The following is an 18,953-nucleotide window of genomic DNA, read 5'->3' as shown; positions in this document are numbered from 1 at the left end:
GAGCAAACGATCTATCAGATAAGGCCTTGTTGATGAATTTTTGCTTAAATGTATTTGCAACAGTCCCACAAAGCTGATCCATTCTCTCTTTTACAGTTTTAACCATATTATCTGGAGTCACCGCTTTACAAATTGAAGGTAAGAGGATGGAGTGTTTGTAGTTTTCTGTGTCCTTTATTGCTATAAACTCATATGCCAATTCTAGGTCACAAATAATACTTTTATAGGCAGATGCAAAACATAAGTCTTCAAGTCTTTCTGGTTTGTAGACAACTAATTTTGTTTCCTAATACATCTTTAAAAAAAAAAAAAAAACATTGAAATAACCATAAAATTGACAATAGCAATTACCAGCTGAAAAAAAAAGGGGGTCCACCTACGCTATTTGTGATGCCTGTCTTATTAAGCCATATGCTCCCTTTATATCACATGACATAGTTGAGGCAATGTCTCTTGATACAACTAAACCTCAGTTGAAGTCCAGTAGCGAAAAACAAAAAATTCAGAAAGCTACATCTATTGCTAAAACACCATGCAAGTGCTTTCAAAAAAATCGAGGACAAGAATCACTTTGATAAATATGGCCCTGTGGTGAACATCAATAGGGCGCTACACCGCTAATGACATCCACAGAAGCTTAGAACCTTGTTACCGCTTGCTGCCAGGGACCCCATCCCAATAAAAAAAAAAAAATTTTAGTGTAATGTATTGATGATGATATCTACCAATGACAAAGAGTAACCCTAGATGTTTTCGCACAGTTATAGGGTGGGGACTTCCCTCCACAAGTCCCGAGGAGTCGGCGCTGCGACACCTTGGAATTTAGATTTTTTTTTTTTTTTAGTTTAATTTAACTTATGTGTTCGCATTTGTTGGTACAGTGGACGATTTTGTTGGCATATTCTTTATATCCCCCCTTCAAACTCAAAACCTAAGCTGCACCCCTGATAGGGGGTTCTGGAACTCCAAAAAGAAGATTTAGAGCGGTAGTTTTCTCAAATTTTTATAAACTCATAAAGAAATAAAATCGGTTGTGTTTGTTTTTTCTAGCATAACACCATAAATTTTGATTTTCTTAATAACTTTTTACAAGAAGAAGAAATTTCAAAAGGTTTCAGGTCTGAAAATTCTTATCAAACAGCTGGTGGTAAGAAACTGTAAGTAAAGAACAACTTGGCCCAATAGTAGCCGAAATCCTAAATGACTCTTGCTAACAATAGATACATCAGTCTCTGAGGCTAAAACACAAAATTTGAGCCTTTTTATGGAGGTTATACAACAGGTAACTTCACATATACAATATTTTCTGAATGTTTTTATGGCAAACTCCTTTTTGAAAACCCAGTCTTCTTCATTCATAAGCAGTGCATAAGCACTGCCTAAGTAAAGAACAATGTTGGTACAATGTATTATTTTTTTTTTTTTAGACCAGGGCACTTCATATAGAAGGAGTTGCTATAGAAGCTTCAAAAAGGGCCCATTCGAATGGAAATTGAAAGGATTAGTGTCATTTTTAATAGCCAAAAGTGATTGGAGGGCAACTCTCACGCCCATCATTTCTCCTAACACATCCATTCAAAATTTTGAGATAGCCATTTTGTTCAACATAGTTGAAACGTCCAGAAATTATGTCTTTGAGTACACCCCCCCCCCCCTGAAGCCCTCGGGGAAATGGTTATAAGTTATGCCCTGGCGGCAATAAAAGGTTTTTTTTATAGAAAGTGTGGTTGTATAAGCTTCAGAGGGGGCTCATTGGATTGTTAATTAGAAGTTGTAGTGCCCTTTTTAAGAGTAACAGTGATTGGAGGGCAACTATCCTCCCCCCTCTAACACACACACGTCATTTCCAGAAATGCATCCAATTGAAATTTTGAGATAGCCATTTTATTCAAAATAATCCTAAGATCACATAACAAGTCCTTCGGGGTTGACAAAAACTGCCAGAGCCAGGGGGTAAGGGTTGTAAGCTGTGCCTTGGGGGCATTTAAGGTTTTTATGGAAGGGAAGGTTGTATAAACTTTAGAGGAGTTTCATTTGGTTGAAAATTGGAAGTTTAAGTTCCCTTTTAAGAGTCAAAATGATAGAGAGCAACTAGCCCCCCCTAACTATCCTTCTTTTCACCAACTGCATCTGATTGAACTTTTGAGATAGCCATTTTGTCCAAAATAGTCCAAAGAACATATGATAATGCCTCTAGGGTTAAAACAACCCCCCAGAGCCCTGGGACAAGGGTTGTAAGTTATGCCCTAGGGACATATATGCATCTGATTGAACTTGTGAGATAGCCATTTTGTCCAAAATAGTCCAAAGAATATTAAATAATGCCTCTAGGGTTGGAACAACCCCCCAGAGCCCTAGGACAAGGGTTGTAAGTTATGTCCTAGGGTCATATAAGGTTTTCATGAAATGGCTGGTCATATAGACTTCAGATGGGACTCAATTGACTTGAAATTGGAAGTTATAGTACCCCCATTAAGAGTCAAAAGTGATTTAAGAGCAACCAACCCCCCCCCCCTCCACACCCATGTTTTCCCCAAACCATCCAACCAAAATTTTGAGTCAGCAGTTTTGTCTTGCGTAGTTGAAGGGTCCAGAAATTATGTCCTTAAGAATGACAACATCTCCACAGCCCTCAGGGCACGGGTTGTAAGTTATACCCTGGGGGCATATAAGGTTCTTATAGAAAGAGTGGTCATATATACTTCGGAGGGATCTTATTGGATTGGCAATCAGAAGTTTTAGTGCCTTTTTTAAGAGTCAAAGTGATTAGAGGGCCGCTACCCCCCCCCACATCGTGCTTTTTTTCCGAAATGCATCCAATATAAATTTTGAGATAGTCATTTTATTCCAAATAGTCCAAAGATCCTATAACAAGGCTTTTGGGGTTATCACAAACCACCAGGGCCTGGAGTCAAGGGTTGTAAGTAATGCCCTGGGGGCATATAAGGTTTTTATGAAATGGCTGGTCATATTAACTTCAGATGGGGCTCATTTAATTTGAAATTGGAAGTTATAGTGCCCTCTTTAAGAGTCAAAAGTGATTTAAGAGCAACCAACCCCCTCCTCCACACCCATCTTTCCCCCCAACCATCCAATCAAAATTTTGAGTTAGCGGTTTTGTCTTGCGTAGTTGAAGGGTCCGAAAATTATGTCCTTAAGGATGACAACATCTCCACAACCCTCAGGGCAAGGGTTGTAAGTTATGCCCTGGGGGCATATAAGGTTCTTATAGAAAGAGTGGTCATATATTCTTCAGAAGGATCTTATTGGATTGGTAATCAGAAGTTTTAGTGCCTTTTTTAAGAGTCAAAGTGACCAGAGGGCACCTACCCCCTCCCCCGCATCGTGTTTTTTCCCGAAATGCATCCAATATAAATTTTGAAATAGCCATTTTATTCCAAATAGTCCGAAGATCATATAAAAAGGCTTTTAGGGTTATTACGAACCACCAGGGCCTGGGGTCAAGGGTTGTAAGTAATGCCCTGGGGGCATTTAAGGTTTTTATGGAAGGGATGGTTGTATAAACTTTAGAGGTGGCTCATTTGGAAGCTCTAGTTCTATCTTAAGAGTCAAAAGTGATGGGGATCAACTAGCCCCCCCCCTAACTACCCCTCTTTTCATGAAAAGCGTCTGATTGAAATTGTGAGATATCCATTCTAAAACAAAATAGTCCAAAGAACATATAACAATGCCTCCAGGGCTGCAAAACCCCCCACAGCCATCGGGAAAGGGCTGTAAGTTGTGCCCTGGGGACATATAAGGTTATTATGGATTGGGTTGTTGTATAAACTTCAGATGGGGCTCACTTGATTTGAAATTGGAAGCTATAGTGCCCTTTCTAATAGTCAAAAGTGATTTGAGAGCACCCCTCCCCTTCTCCATGCTCATCCTTTCCCCCCAAAAAAGTATCCAAACAAAGTTTTGAGACATCTATTTTTTCAGCATTGTTGAAAGCTTTAGTAATTATGCATTTGGGGATGTCAGCCCCCCCCCTTGATGCCTCAGGGAAAAGGCTGTAAGTTAGGCAATTTTATCATTGTTTAAATACAGTATATGCTATTGAGAAAAGGTATTCATGTTTAACCACTACTTTCCCAAAATAAAAAGGGCATTAAGGTGAGTCTTACAAGGAATGTTGAGGGGAGCGTTGAGCTAAATCAAAGCATATTATGTGTATATGGGTAGTCAAAAGGGCATAACTCTGGATGACTGAGTATATTAATTTTGAAATTTCAGGAAATGATTAGGGATATGATCAATTGACCAAAAAGGCAATATTTGCATGCTACTACTATTTACTACTACCACTACTATCACTAAAAACTGCTCCTGTATTGGGTACTACTAAGGCTGAGGATATAAATAAACATCTGAGGAAACAATAAGGGGAAAGTTGGACACAATTAAAGTATATGCCTACAGTCTGCTGATACGGGCGTATCAGCAATATTTTTGGAACGGCTTATTGTATCAAGAGGAAACTTCAGAGATATCATGAGTGGGTATTCAGTTGACCAAAAGGCAAAATGTACCTGCTACAACTGCTATTAATACTACTGCTACTACTGTTATTACTACTAATAATAATACACTATTACTGTAACTACTGTTCCTACTATTACTGCTACTCCTATGATACTAGTACAATTAAGGCTAAGTGTATGAAGGCGAAAATTTGACAGAATTTTGAGGAAGAATTTGAACTAAATCAACACACACTATGCGCATGCAGAATGTCAAAAGAGTTTCTCAAGAATGGATTTGGGTATTAAGTTGGAACTTTCAGAGAATGCTTAAAGGGGAACATCAATTAACAAAAAGGTGATATATGCATGTCACTACTAACACTACTACGATTGCTACTTTTACTAATACTGCTATTAAACTACTCCAGCTACTACTTCAATTGCAACAACTTACAAGGTTTAGAGTATTAAGATGAAAAGGGCACCAAAAGGGGGTCAAAAGCACACATTAGCAATGTTTTTGGAATGACTTACAATGCCAAGTTGAAACTTCTAGGGCATTATGAAAGCGGTGTTCAACTGATCAAAAGGCAAGATGTACACGTTACTAGCATAACTAATACTGCTACTACTACCGTTCCTACTGCTAATAATACAACAATAAACCTCCAACTACTTCTCCTACTACCACAACAGCTACTGTGATACTAGTACTATTAAGGCTAAGTCAATGAAGGCGAAATTTGAGAAAATATTGATGGCAGATTCAAACTAACAAAAAACACTATAAGCATTTAGATTCTCAAAAGAGCATATCTTAAGAATTTATTTGTGCATTAAGTTGGAACATTGTGTGTTGAAGGGGATATTGAAAAAAAACAAAGGTGATATGTTCATACTGCTACTAATGCTACTACACAAGCTAAGAAGTGGCTGATCCAGGGGGAGGATGGGGGCGCGCGCCCCCTAGCATAGTCTAAAGTAGCGTAATTTACTTAATTAACTCAAGTTTGGGTTAATTAAACTTGTTCCTAACGCAAGTTTATCGGATCAACCTATTTTGCACCCCCCCCTCTAATTTTGTTTATCGGATCAGCCTATTTTGCCCCCCCCCTAAAAAAAAATCCTGAATCTTTCCTTGAAGCTAAGGGTATTAAGGTGAAGCTTTCAAGAAATAAATAGGCAGGTGTTGAACTAAATCAAAACGAACTATGATCATGTAGGTTTTCAACAGGGTGACAAAGCAATATCACAAAAACGGCTTATATTCTTAAGTTAGACCTTTTAGGGTAAGTCGCTGCGGATTTTGAACTAGCCAGAAGACACTATGTGTATACTTTTAATACCACTTCTACAATTACTCTAATTAATGACACTAAGGGCAATAAGTTGAAACCTTTAGGGAATGTTTAGGGGGAGTTTCAATTTAACAAAAAAAACTATATGCATGCAGGTATTAAAAGGGCATATAAACAATATCATAGGCAGCACTGTGCTATCATAACTAGTAATATCATTGATATTTTAAAGGAGCTAATTTGACTGGAAATTGAAAGTTCTAGTGCCCTTTTTAAGAGTAAAAAGTGATTGGAGGGCAAGTAGCCCTCCAATTCTTTTTCCTTGATAAAGACTACATCAATATAAAAAAACAGAAATTAAATTAAAAAAAAAAAAACTTTTCCACAGAATAAGTTTTTCAAGGAAACCAAAAACCAAATTAAACTCCTTCAGACCAAATATGGGCAAAAATCAAATCAAATAACCTACCAAGTGTAAAACTACCACAAATCAGCATCAATAAATAGATGAAACCCAAAACGAACAGAAATTACAATAAATAACAGAGTCAAACTCAAAACAAGCCAAAATTAACATGATTAGGACTCACAACCCTTATGCCTTCTCAAGGCCAGAACATAATTTACACTTTATTGAATTTTTTTTTCCACTTTTATAACTTTAATAAATCAAAGATTATTAAAGTTTTAAGGAATTAATATGAGCATATGTATATTAAATTGACAATGCATATTCATTTGTAGTTTTTTTCGTTAAAGTACAAATTATGTTCTGGCCTTGAGAGGGCACAGGGGTTGAGCCCTAAATCATGTTGATTTTAAATTGTATTTTATTAATTGAAATTTATGTTGTATTAACTTATAAGAAAAAATACTGAAAAAAGTATTGTTGGGTAAAGCCACATTTAAAAGAAGTCTGTTACAACAAGTATCCTTTTAAAAAAAAGAAGAAGAAAAAAACTTCAACTAAAATAAATAAATTAAACTTTGAACAAAACTCCAATTATTCAATCAAAAGTTCAAACAACACTTGAAATTACAAATTTGAATTAAACTTTAGTATTTTATAGCATAGTGTTTTGTTCTAAAAAGAATCTGGTCCTCCTGAATCTTTGTGATCTTAAATATTCTTGGTCTGGTTTCATGTTGAATTTACATAAATTGCCTGTCATTAATTTTGTGGTAGTTTTGGCAAATATAAAGTAAACTAATACTTTTTTGTCAGCTTAATTGTAAAGTAAAAAAAAAAAAAAAAGAACAAAAAGAACTTTCATCAGGAAAATTTGGCTGTAATGCTGCAAAAACAAACAAATACTATCTTTTAAACAAATACACTTCTATCCCCAAAGAAATGCTGATAAATATCTTGATATAATGGAGGTGAAGTTACAGTAAAAATAAATCAGAAGCAACGCTGTAGCGTTGCCTATAGTAAAGGCCATACGGCTCCAATGTTTTATTATTCATTTATTTCCCCAGAGGCACTTCATATGGAGGGGGTCGTCGTAAAAACTTCAAAGGGGGCTCATTCGATTGGAAATCGAAAGTTCTAGTGCCCTTTTTAAGGATCAAAAGTGATTGGAAGGCAACTAACACCCCTTCCACGCCCACCATTTCCCCAAACACATCCAATCGAAATTTCGAGATAGCCATTTTGTTTTTACGTAGTTGATTTCCAGATAGAAATTATGTTTTTGAGGAGGTTACTCCCCCCACAGCCCTCAAAGCAAGGGTTGTAAGTTATGTCCAGGGGGCATAAAGCTTTTTATAGAAAGCTTTGTTGTAGAAACTTCAAAAAAGGGCTGATTCGATTGGAAATTCAAAGGGCTAGTGCCCTTTTTCATAGTTGAAAGTGATTAGAGGGCAACTAACCCCTCTCTCACGCCCACATTTTCTCCAAACACATCCAATCAAAATTTTGAGAGAGCCATTTTGTTCAACGGGGTTGAAAATTCTGGAAATTTGATCGTTGAGGATGACAACCCCCCTCCCCACAGCCCTCAGGGCAAGGGTTGTAAGCTATGCCCTGGGGGCAGATAAGGTTTTTTATAGAAAGCGTTGTCATAGAAACTTCAAAAAGGCTCACTTGATTGGAAATTGAAATAGCTAGTGCCCTTTTTAATAGTCGAAAGTGATTGGAAGACAACTAACACCCCATCCATGCCCACCATTTCCACAAACACATCCAATCAAAATTTTGAGATAGCCATTTTGTTTAACGTAGTTGAAATTATATCTTTGAGCAGGACACCCCCCCACAGTCTTCAGGGCAAGGGTTATAAGCTATACCCTAGGGGCATATATGGTTCTTATGGAAGGAATGCTCGTATAAACTTCAGAGAGGGCTCATTTGATTGGAAATTGAAAGCTCTAGTTCACTTTTTAAGCGTCAAAAGATATTAAAGGGTAACTAGCCCCCCCCCCACGCCCTTTTTCTATAAATACATCTGATAAAATTTTGAGATAGCTATTTTGTTAAAAATAGTTCAAGATCATATAACAAAAACTCCAGTGTCGAAACAACCTCCCAGGGCCGGGGGCAAGCGTTGAAAGTTATACCCTGGGGGCATATATTGTTTTTATGGAAGAGATGCTCGTATAAACTTCAAAGAGGGCTCATTTGATTGGGAATTGAAAGTTCTAGTTCACTTTTCAAGAGTCAAAAGAGATTGGAGGGCACCTAGCCCCCACCCCCCACCCTTTTTTTCTCAGACCCATCTGATAAGAACTTTGAGATAGCAATTTTTAAAAATAATTCAAAGAACATATAACGAAAACTCCGGGGTCAAGACAGCCCTCCAGGGCCCAAAGGCAGACATTGTAAGTTAGGCTATGCCCTGGCAAAATATATGGTTCTTTTGGAAGGGATGCTCGTAAAAACTTCAGAGAAGGCTAATTTGATTGGAAATTGAAAGTTCTAGTTCAGTTTTTGAGAGTCAAAAGAGATTGGAGGGCAGCTAGCCCCTCCCCCACGCCCCTATTTTCCCGAATGCATCTGATAAAAATTTTGAGATAGCCATTAAGTTAAAAATTGTTCAAAAGTCTTATAACGAAAACTCAGGTGTCGACACAGCCCCCAGAGCCCGCGGGCAGGCGTTGTAAGTTATGCCCTGGGGCATATATGGTTCCTATTTTGAGATATTTTGAGATAGCCAGTTTTTGAAAAATTATTCAAAAATTAGATAACAAAAACTCCAGTGTCAACAACTCCAGGGCCCAGGGGGTAGGCGTTGTGTGTTGTCCTGTGGGCGTGTATGGTTCTTATGGATGCTTGTATAAACTTCAGAGAGGGCTCATTTGATTGGAAATCGAAAGTTCTAGTTCACTTTTTAAGAGTCAAAAGATACCCAAGGGCCACTAGTCCCCCCCCCCTACATACTTTTTTACTAAGCCTATTCGATAAAATTTTTAAAATAGCCATTTCATTAACAATAATTCAAAGGTCAGATAAGAAAAATTCCTGTGTCAATGCAACCCCCAGGGACCAGACACAGGCGTTTTAAGTAATGCTCTGGGGGCATTTATCATTCTTATGGAAGGGATACTCGAATGAACTTCGGAGAGGGTTCATTTGATTGGAAATTGAAAGTTCTTGTTCACTTTTTAAGAGTCAAAAGAGATTGGAGGGCAACTAGCCCCCCCCTCCTCCACGCCCTAAATGCATCAGATAAAATTTTGAGATAGACATTCTGTTAAAAATAGTTCAATGTTCAGATAACAAAAACTCCGGTGTCAACACAGCCCCCCAGGGCCCGAGGAAAGGTGTTGTAAATTATGCCCTGGGAGCATATATGATTGTTATGGAAGGGATGCTCGGTCAAACTTCATAGAGGGCTTGTTTGATTGAAAATTGGAAGTTGTAATTCACTTTTTAAGAGTAAAGTGAAAACTATATGTGTCTTTTAAGTGAAAACTATATGCGTCAAGAGCAGTCTTGGATAGTATAAATAACATCAAATTGAATATTTGATAGATAATGATATTAGTTGTTGAAAGATCCATCAGTTTAAGAATTTATTTCACTCTAATTTTATTTTTATTTTCAATGCTGTAAGAACTGGAAAAGAAAATATCTGTAATGTAATTCGTTTTCAGTGAAACGCCAATGACGCAGTAGGCTTTTGGTTTGTATTTACAGTTAAGGAAGGGGGCAGTATCCAAATTTTTGTTTGTAGTGAAACTATATTCGTCTTGAACAACTTTAGAAAGAAATAATAAATTAAGCTGAATATTTGATGTATAATGATATAAATTACTGAAAACTCACAAGTCAAAAATTTTACTATAATTTTAATGTTAATTTTCAATATTAAGTACCGTACAAAAGAAAATATTTGTGATAAAATTGGTTTTCAGTAAAGCGCCAATGACGCAGTAGGTTTTAGACTTTTACAGTGAGAGAAGGAGGCGATACCCAAACTCTTGTTTGTAGTGGCTTTTGTTCGTTTCAAGCTTGATCTGCATATTCAATTTAAGTTTCACTCGTTTTAAGATTTATTTATTCAGTTACATTAATATCCATTTTATGTTTGTTTGCATTGATTGTTTATTTAATTTCTGTTCGTTTTAAGTTTCATTTATACTTCAATAGCAATTTTTTTTTGTAGTTTTAAGCTTGATTTTCATATTCAATCTGAGCATTACTCGCTTTAAGATCTATTTATTCTTTTATATTATTACGTTTTGCATGTTTTTTCCTATGACTATTTATTTAATTTCAGTTTGTTTTGGGTTTCATTTATTCTTTAATAGTAATTTCTGGTCGTTTTGAGTTTGAATTTTAACAGGTGTATCTGCTGAGCTTAAGTTTAAAATGGTTTTTACTTTTCTTTGAAAAACTTATTTTTTGGAAAGTTTTTATTTAATTAATTTCTTACAAGGAGACTCTTAATCAATAATCCTCATCCAAAATTTCAAAACACATCAAGTGAAATACAGATTAAACATGTGAGTATTGTTTTAGAACATTAAAATGCTTGAACTTTAAAATCATTTCATTAGTTGAAGTTAAAAGAGTAAAACCCAAAAGGAATCCAATGGTGACTAAGTGAAACCTACTAGGCATACAAACTGTAAAATAGAGATTGTGGAAGAGGTCCCAACCATGGATTCTTGAATAGGAAAGATAAGATCTGTATTCATCTGTGTTTAATTGATCAATGAGTTGGCTGTGGTATGGTGATTGAAGGAACATGATATCAAAGCTAAGAGGCAGAGTCCATGTCTATAGCAGAGATACAAAAAGTTGTTAGGAGAAAAAACTTCAGTTCTTCTCTGGGGAGGGTCTTCTTATCTTCTGATATTATCTGGGGGGCTTCTAAAATCTTAGTTTTGAGTTGCAACACTGTAGTGTCAATGATGTTAAGGCCAATTCACAATGAGACTTTACTGGTACCACGAATTAACTAGTGCTAATTTGAACTAGGCCTAATCAGAATTTTTCATAAAATTTTTCAGTTGATCAGAAAATTCTATACGAAATCTGATCAGCTCAAATTAAAATTTAAATAAAAAAAAAGAAAAAGTTTCTTCAACTGAAAGAAAGGAGCAACATTAAAATTTGAGACAAACAGAAATTATTACATGTATGAGGGGGATTGCTCTCTCCTCAATACCTCTATCTTTATGCTAAAGTTTTATTTTTTGTTGCATTTATTTAAGAATGACTCCTGAAACACAAAGGCAGTTTAATTAAAATAATAAGCTCTTTTACAAGTTCCAAAAAAAATTTTAGTGTAAGGTAATTATATTTTTTTTAGTGTAAGGTGAATTAGTGTAGAGTAAAGTATTAAAGAGAGGGCAACCTCCTCACATACATAATATTTTCTGTTTGCTTTAATTCTTAATGTTGCTCCTTACTCTTAGTGGATTTTTTTTTTTTTATTTAATCTCTGATTGTTTTTTAAATAATGCTGCAAAATCCAGTTCCTCCTCCATAGAAAATTTCATTCCCCCACAAAAAATTCTTTCAACATAAGCTCCCCCCCCTCTCCACCAGAAAAATCCCCCCTGAATAACATCCATGTACTTCCCAATAACCAATACTGTATGTAAACAATGGGCAAATTTCATAGTTTACAGCCCTTCCCCTGGGGACTGTAGGGACCAAGTCATCCTCAAAGGCATAGTTCTTCTTCTTCCATTTCAGTAAGGCGGGGCTTTTCAGTCGAGACAATCAAGCCCTTTTCCTTTTGCTTCACTCTGTGAGCTGAACAGAGCTACTGACTTGGTTACCTCTTATTTATTGAATCTCTTCAGATTTCTTTCAGTAAATCTTTTGACTCTAGGAGTTGAAATATAATAAGATAGATATTGACTTCTGTGCTCTGTGTGCAGGTATAGTCAGCTAGACTCTTGGTTGATAGTGAGATTTTGTGGTGTTTGAAGCACTGTAACAGTTTACAATGCAAGATATACTGTGCAGACATCAGCATATTGCATTCAAATAGGTAACAGTCAATTGTTTCATTATTTCTATTACAACACCTGCAAAGGGGGGATGAGGGAACTGAGCCACTTGAATTAGGGAACTGATAAGAAAACGCCAGAAAATTTAGCCCATTTAAGCCAGAACGAATTCTATGATAAATTTTAGAAAAATGCTTATTGGGAAAGGGAGATAGAATTTGATTATTCTTATTAAACAGTACCTTTGATGGTCTCCAGCAGTAAATAAATCTAAAGGGGATTGGTCTCCCAGTTGGTTGGTCAATATTTATTACATTTTTTGCTATTTCGTCTGCCTGATGGTTACCACTTATACCTGAGTGGCTTGGAACATACTGAAGGGATGTTTTTATGCCTCTTGAAGCAAGATTATCAATAATGCTAAGACAATGATAAGTGTCTATATCCAACTTATACTGAGGAGCTGAAGACAGCAACTCAAGGCTTGATAAAGAGTCAGAATAAACTACAATATTTTGTGAATTAGCAATCAAAGGTTGATTATTCATAAGGTGCTCTAATGCCATGATTATGGCATTTAACTCCACCTTCTCATTCATTTTGGACCCATCAACAAAAGTTTGGATTTTTATATGTAATTGTAATAAATTCAGCAATTTTTTTTCTGGATGAAAGCAGTGGGGGTGATTTCTTTAGTCCACTTTGAGAAATTAGTATTTATTATAGGAATTTACCAACTCCATGGATGGGTTTGTGGGAAGGTAGGTGCAATAGACTTTGCTGGCACAGGGAATTTCTTCTCAGTATTGGCATATTCATTTGCAATGCCTCTATACATGGCTGCATTTCTTAACCAATTATGCAGGGTATGTGAGCTATTTGCTTCAATTTTTGTAAGATATTTTATCAAAAGAAAGCTTTGTCTTTCATTTATTGTTGTTAATCCACTTTCAGTAAGCAGACACTTAGTACTTGTGGGTTTCCTAAGACCAAATATGAGGCAGATTATATCGTTTTGTGTTGATTCAATTTTTTGCATCTGGATCTTTGCACAGGCACTATAAACAATGAGCCCATAATCAATATGGGGTCTTATATCTGACTTATAAAATTTCAGTAAGGTTTTCTCCTTACAACCCCAGAGTGTGGAAAGAAGTCTTTTTATTATTCTTATTTTTCTATAGCATTTTTTTTATTGTGTTTGAGATCTGAAGGTGGAAGTTAAGTTTTTGGTCAAGTATGAGACCTAGGTAATTAATTTGATTATCCTCTGGAATAGATGCTCCATTTAGAGTTAGTCTTGCCTTAACATAATTTCGTTTACGGTGAAATTGGATTATCTTCGACCTGGTGGGTGCAATGGGCAAATCTGAATATTCGAAAAAAATTTCAAATTGGAATAGTGAGTTTTGCAGCTTTGAATATGCAATCTCAAAGGTGTTGCCAGTTGACAATAGTACCAGATCATCAGCATATTGTAGATTGGTGTGAGGGAGGTTCATTTCCCAGAGATAGAGGGCAAAGAGAAGGCAGCTCAGGATTGAACCCTGTGGAAAACCTTTGGTTATTGTATTTTTGGGTGAGGAGGCTGAGCCTACACAAACAATGAAAGTTCAATTTTCTATAAAAGATTTTATATAAGATACAAACTTGAGGGGTAGTCCAAGGTTTGTAAGTTTAGTTAAAAGGATCTGGTGGTTCACATTGTCATGTGCCCCTTCAAAGTATAGGAAAGCTGCAACTAGGACATTATTTTTAGATAGGGATTCATTCATTGCATTTGTTAACAATATAAAAGCATCTTTTGAGGAGTGCTGTTTCCTGAAACCAGTTTAAGTATAAGGAGTCATATTATTTTTTTCAACAAACCAGAGGAGTCAATGGTAGATCATTTTCTCCATTACTTTTCCCATAACAGGCATAATCATTATAGGCCTATAAGACCCACGGTCATGTTTGATTTATTTTTCTTTAAAACAGGTAGGAGGGATGAACATTTTCAAATATTGGGGAATGTGGATACAGCCCAAGCATAATTATAGTAATTTAAGAGTTCCTGTTTATATGAAGGGATTAGACTTTTGTCCATGTAGGGTGTATGTTATCATAGCTATTAGTAGCCTTGGCCCTAATATGTTGCAATGCATTATTCATGGCGTGGATTGAAAATGGACCAGTTTTATACTCTGATCCTGGACGGGGCTGGTAGATTGTATTTATCAAAATTGGGGATGTGATGCTGGAATTATTTGATGTTAGCTTTTTTGTAAAAATTGCTGCAAATAACTTTGCCTTTTTATTATCATTGTCATAATGTATTATTATGTATTAGATCATGCTGGGGTAGGTTGGGGGATGTTTTTTTCCTATAGATGTGGGTTGTGAGTTTATGTATAATTGACTCACGTGTTACTCTGGATAGACTATTTACAAAATTATTCTAGTAATCATATTTAGTATTTATTATAGTCCTTTTGAGATTAGACTCTGCTTGTAATTTCTTTAAATATGTGGTAGGACTGATTTTTTTTTTACAAATATTCTCATAGCTGCCTTTTTTGTTCTCCAGTTATTTTGACACTCATTTGTCCACCTTGCTTTGGGAGTGTGTTTGGGGATTATTTTCCTGGGTGGTGTCTTGGGGATAGCATGATTAGCTGTATTTATTAGTATGGATGCCAAAACTTCAGCATCTGTCTCAGCTGTTACATTTGAAATACATGATTTTTGGGAGAGACTGGTAATTTCATCATTAAGCTTATTTTAGAACATAGTCCAATTTGCTTTGGTTTTAATATATTTGGAGGTATGTGGCAGAGTTTCAGCAGGTTCATTTAGAGAAGAAACTATGGCAAAGTGGTGAAACTAGAAACTAGTGGCATATATTGGGAGATGGCATGTTTGGTTGTTCACCTGGATTGTCAGTTATTGAATTAATTCCTGGTAGTGTTTCTAATTAGTATTGTCTTGGGAGGGGGTATCAGGCAAACCTCATTTATTGGATGAAGAGGTTTATTGGATTGGTGATTATCTCTGATAGGGATGTGAGCTGGGGTGTTTTGATGATGGAGTCTTGTGGGGGCTGCTTGTTGCATTGGAAGGTTGAACTGGGGAGTTCTGATAGTATGGTGTGCTTTCATTACAGGTTTTATTTAGTATGGTTGGGCAGTATTTGCTTCCATAGCTGCAAATGGGTATAAGGAATGGCCTTCTTTGTTGCTATTTGGAGTGTTAGTGCTCTTTTTCTATATGCAGGGCATAGTGATTTATTGGTAGTCATGTGGGCCTTTGCAGTTTATACATGTAGGCTCAGCATTTTTACAATTTGTCATTCCCTTAGGATGGGAACTTTTACAATCACTACAGGCTTGGAAGATTTCACTGCATTTATTTGTATTATGACCCGTTTTCAGACACTTCTAGTACTGGATTGGCTTTGGCCTATAGGCCTTGTGTGGTTTGATTTGGCCAAAGAGAAATAACTGTTCTTGGATATTATTTTTTTCTCTCAGTGTAAATAAGAAAGTTTTGCTTGTCTTTAGGCCATTAGAGTCAGGTTTACCCAGTTGGGTGACATCTTCAACTGGGATTGTATTGCCAGCTCTACCCAAGAGCCCTTCTTTCAACTCTGGAATAGGTATTTCTGGGGGGACATTGTGAATACACCATTCTATGCCTTTTTTTTATGCTGATTACAAATATAATAAGCATTTCTATCAGAAATGAATTTCAGCCCCCCCCTATATAGGCTATACCTAACCTAACCCTGAATTAGCCTATATAGGGGGGGCTGAAACTCATTTCTGATAAAAATGCTTATTATATTTATAATCAGCATAAAAAAAAGGCATCAAATGGTGTATTCACTTTAGTCCTAACTCAATAATATGATTTAGTAGATTTTGACCAATTTTTGTTTCTGATATAAATGAGAGGTAAGATTAAACTTCCCCCCCCCCCCATAATGTGCAAATATATACTCTGAATTGGTATATATGGGGATGGGGGCTAAAATTCATTTCTGACAAAAATTATTATTATATTTGTAAAGAGCATAAAAAAGGCATCAAGTGGTAGCCTATATTCACTTAATTTGTAAGTCAACAATATGATTTGGTAAAAATTCACTGTTTTTTTTATGAATATTTTTTTGTTTTATTTCTTGTTTTGTGTTTTGCAGTGTTGCTGTTTGAGCTGTTATTTTGGTCAATATCTATGAAATCATATTATTGAGTTAGGAATAAAGTGAATACACCATTCTATGCCTTTTTTTATGCTGATTACAAATATAATAAGCATTTCTATCAGAAATGAATTTCAGCCCCCCCCCCTATATGCTATACCTAACCTAACCCTGAATTGGCCTATATAGGGGGGGGGGCTGAAACTCATTTCTGATAAAAATGCTTATTATATTCATAATCAGCATAAAAAAAGGCATCGAATGGTGTATTCACTTTTGTCCTAACTCAATAATATGATTTCGTAGATATTGACCATTATTTTTTTGTGTTGTTAGCCTAGGCTATGTGACAAGCCTATGGCTTCCTCCTTTATTGAATAAAATAAATAAATAAATCATGCTATTTTTACAAAATTCAAATAAACATACAGAAAAACATTAGGCTTGTTAATTTTTAGCCCAAAAACAAACAAAAATGTCAAGAAGTCACAAAAGTTCCTCATATTTTGTGTAATTATTGTTCTATATCAGTTTTGAGTAAATTTCTAGACAAGCTACTTTTTGCTATCTTTGAAAGGGGTTAGGTAGGGAAAATGAAACTTTCAGTAACAAAACCAGTGCCAAAAACATACCCTGGGAAGATAATGCCAAGCTATGGGTTTGCTCTTAGTTTTTTCAACATAGGACGAAGCATGATAAGGTTTTTTTTAAATAGGTTTTCAGCAGAGTTGCCATAGCATAAAAAAAATCACCAAAATCTTCTGAAAAATCCCAACTGAACAAAAAACCGTAAACTTAAAAACTTGAGTACTTTCTCCTTCTCCTTAAACACGCTAGGAGTCCCCGAAACCACGCTGAATTAAAATTCGACTGCGGTGGACGCAACTATGCTCACCAAACAATCTATTGGCTGCACAGCACCGAACTGATCGTCGATTGATTGGCGTTTGTTTTTGTTCTATTTCTAGCGTTTTTTTTTTGCTTGTTTTTTTTTAAGTTTAGAAAACTAAACTGGTATAAGTTCTTATCCAACTTCCTTTTTACTTCTAAGTAAGAGTTCTTGGGATCCTTTTATCTTCAGTACCATACCCGTACCTTGGACAAAATACGGAAAAGACGTCAAGATTAACTTCTCCCACACATTTTTTTAATCCAAATGGTTGACAATGAGATCTAAACTACCTGAGTATAACTCACTTTGTGGGAACACTCTTTAATTATTTTTCTTTTTTATAATGTATTATAGTGAGTGTAATTAGTTTGAAAATTAAAAGAGCTTGAGATTGAACTGATAAATAAATTAATCCGACAAAATAGGGAAATACGAATTTTAAACTTGACTTGAATTAAACTCATAAATTTAATTAAATTTCCCCCACATCATATCTCTGGGGTGGAATGATGTCGTAAGCAGAGCTTGAAGGGAAATAGGAACTTCCTGAGAGGGCGCTTTAAGTAGACTGGAATGGAGGAGGAGAGTGCATAGCCATGTTGGCCTCAAGCAGCTTGGTGCTGCAATGAGTTGTTAGTAATAGTAGTAGTATATTTCCATGGCTAATTTATGAACCTCAAGGGAATCTGATATGTATATCTCACTCCATGTCTGGATTTCCTAGTCTTGCAACCTGTATTCCACTTCTTTAACTACCCTATACCAATTATGCAATTCCCCGAGGTCTCTTCCTTTCATTAGAATGCTCAGAATAAGCTGTGTTTATATCCACTTTACCATTGTTTTTCCTTCAATGGCATCGCAATGAAAACTAAAGGTAAAGAGTACAGCATTGGACTTTACAGTCCCCAGTGGCGGTGTTGATCTCCGTTTCATGGTTCTTCAGCCAGGAAGTGCATTGGGGGTTGGGGCCATCCATCCTCTGTTTTTGCATATTCTGCTTGTTTACTTTCCCCAGATTTCTCCAGGTACCCATTTAGACCTGGATCAATTCTAGCAAAGCTAAGAGAGTCACACTATTGACCCCATTATTAACCAAATAGCCATCAACACTAGGACTCAAACCCCTGTCCCCAAGGGTTCAAGTCTAGCATGCTAGCCACTAGGCTAGGACGGTTCAAAATAGCATAACCCCTTTTTTTGCATTTCAGAGCTCCAAATAAGAGGTAAGAATTACCAATACTTCAATTTCAGACCTCTCCAAAAATTGTTCAAGGCAAGTACTATTTCTATTTCTTTCTACAATAGCTGCGTTCGTTTTCGTCGTTCTATGGAAATCAAATCCTTGGTTTTACAATTAAGCCGTTCGTTTTCGCCGTTCTATGAAATGTTTCGCTTATAAGCCGTTCTTTGAAATGCCGTTCTTCGTTCTTAGTACCGTTGTTATTTGAACGACGAACTCAGCCTCACACTCCATTAAACAAATTTATTTTTAATTTTTGGCGCCAAGTTTTAAAATAAAAAAAAAACATGACAGAAAACAAGTTTATTGATATTTAATTTTGTAGATTTTGTTGATGGGGTCTTTCATCTAAAAAACGGTAGTGATTTGTTTTTCGTATATGTGCCACAGTTTTGAAATCTTCAGAAAGTTCTGGAAGCATTTTTGGGATAAATTGCTTTCCAAACTTACAAAAATTCCTTAG

Source organism: Artemia sp. Qi Xiang Cuo, chromosome 2 (assembly GCF_049724085.1).
Source record: "Artemia sp. Qi Xiang Cuo chromosome 2, ASM4972408v1, whole genome shotgun sequence".
NCBI classification, from domain to species: domain Eukaryota; kingdom Metazoa; phylum Arthropoda; class Branchiopoda; order Anostraca; family Artemiidae; genus Artemia; species Artemia sp. Qi Xiang Cuo.
Note: the sequence above shows the minus strand (reverse complement) of the source record.